The sequence below is a fragment of the Canis lupus genome, chromosome 25 (assembly GCF_048164855.1).
Source record: "Canis lupus baileyi chromosome 25, mCanLup2.hap1, whole genome shotgun sequence".
Taxonomy (NCBI): domain Eukaryota; kingdom Metazoa; phylum Chordata; class Mammalia; order Carnivora; family Canidae; genus Canis; species Canis lupus.
Window position 1 is genome coordinate 1,166,786 of NC_132862.1, and position 1,783 is coordinate 1,168,568.

General features: G+C 49.3%; 1 pseudogene; it reads left to right on the forward strand.

Annotated features, from left to right (window-relative positions):
- The first annotated feature begins 611 nt into the window (after window positions 1–611).
- Window positions 612–957, forward strand: LOC140616989 (replication protein A 14 kDa subunit pseudogene; annotated as a pseudogene).
- The last annotated feature ends 826 nt before the right edge of the window (window positions 958–1,783 follow it).

Sequence of the window (1,783 nt, forward strand, 5' to 3'; positions counted from 1 at the left end):
CTGGGGGAGACCACCCGCTCATTCAGGAAGGGTGCCGAGCACTCGCGGGGCGGCGGGCCGCAGGCACTAGGGATGCCGACCAGGCGGTGTCCGCTCCCCCCCTGGGACCCCCCTCTGCTGCAGAGGATAGGGCCGCAGCGGGCAGTGGGATTCAGGGTGCTGAGCGCTGCGCAGGGGACGGGACAGCTGCCGTGGCCGGGGGCACGGGGGCGGGGGCTGTTCTGGAAGGCTGGAGGCCGGAGGGCTTTGTGCAGGGTCTTACTCCTTCTGCACCCACCTTACTGATAACGGTTTTGAAACTAAACACGAGGGACCCCTGGGTGCCTCAGAGGTTTAGCACCTGCCTTTGGCCCAAGGTGTGCCCCCGGGGTCCTGGGATCGAGTCCCACGTCAGGCTCCCTGCATGGAGCCTGCTTCTCCTTCTGCCTGTGTCTCTGCCTCTCATGAATAAATAAATAAAATCAAAAGAAAGAAAGAAAGAAAGAAAGAAAGAAAGAAAGAAAGAAAGAAAGAAAGAAAGAAAGAAAGAAAGAAAGAAAGAAAGAAAGAAAAAAGAAAAGAAAGAAAGATAGATTAAACTCGAGTTCCAATAAAAAGAAAAGGCCGCAACCATGGTGGATATCATGGAGCTGCCCACGTCGCGCGTCAAGGCCAGATGCTAGCTCAGTTCATCGACAGGCCGGTCGGCTTCGTGGGGAGGCTGGAGAAGACTCATCCCACTGGAAAAATGTTTATTCTTTCAGATGGAGAAGGAAAAAAATGGAACTATTGAGTTGATGGAGCCCCTTGTAGAAGAAATCTCTGGAATCGTGGAGTAGCTGGAAGAGTAACGGCCACGGCAGCCCTTATGTCCGGTTTAAGGAAGGTGACCGTCCTTCCCACCTGGGCCTTTACAACGAAGCTGTGAAAATTACCCGTAAGTTTCCTCAGTTTTGTCCTTTGGGGGTTGTGCAATAGGATTGATCTTGATGAGCAGCACATTGAGGACTGTCATAGGAGACCCCTGATATTTTTTTTAAATTTATGATAGTCACAGAGAGAGAGAGAGAGAGAGTCAGAGACACAGGCAGAGGGAGAAGCAGGCTCCATGCACCGGGAGCCGACGTGGGATTCGATCCCGGGTCTCCAGGATCGCGCCCTGGGCCAAAGGCAGGCGCCAAACCGCTGCGCCACCCAGGGATCCCAAACCCCTGATATTTGAGGGAGATTTCTGTGATTTTTAATATTTGACTTGTTCTCTTTTTTATTTCATTTACCTAACCTTGCAAGATATTGCAGTGTCCCACTTTTGATGAAACCTGTCTGTATATTGAAACTTAAGTCCTGGGCAGCCCCGGGGTGCTCAGTGGTTTGGTCGCCGCCTTCAGCCCAGGGCATGATCCTGGATCCTAGTCCCGCGTCAGGCTCCCTGCGAGGAGCCTGCTTCTCCCTCTGCCTGTGTCTCTGTCTGTCTGTCTCTCTCTCTATGTTTCTCATGAATAAATAAATAAAATTAAAAAAATAATAATAACCTTTAAAAAAAAAGTAACTTAAGTCCTCTTAAAGAATCATGTCAAAAAAAAAAATAATAAAGAATCATGTCTCCAGGAATATGGTCAGATCAGACTCAAGAACAAAGCCGTCGCCTTGAATTTAGTTTTCTGTTTTATTAATAAAAGCTGAAATGGTAAGAAAAAGGAAAAGAAAAACAAATAAGAAGAAACCAGTGATCTGTTCTGGCTGAAGCTGAATCCGAAGCAAGACGAGAAAGAATTGTCCCTGCCGGACTGTGTCCACCTCCCCG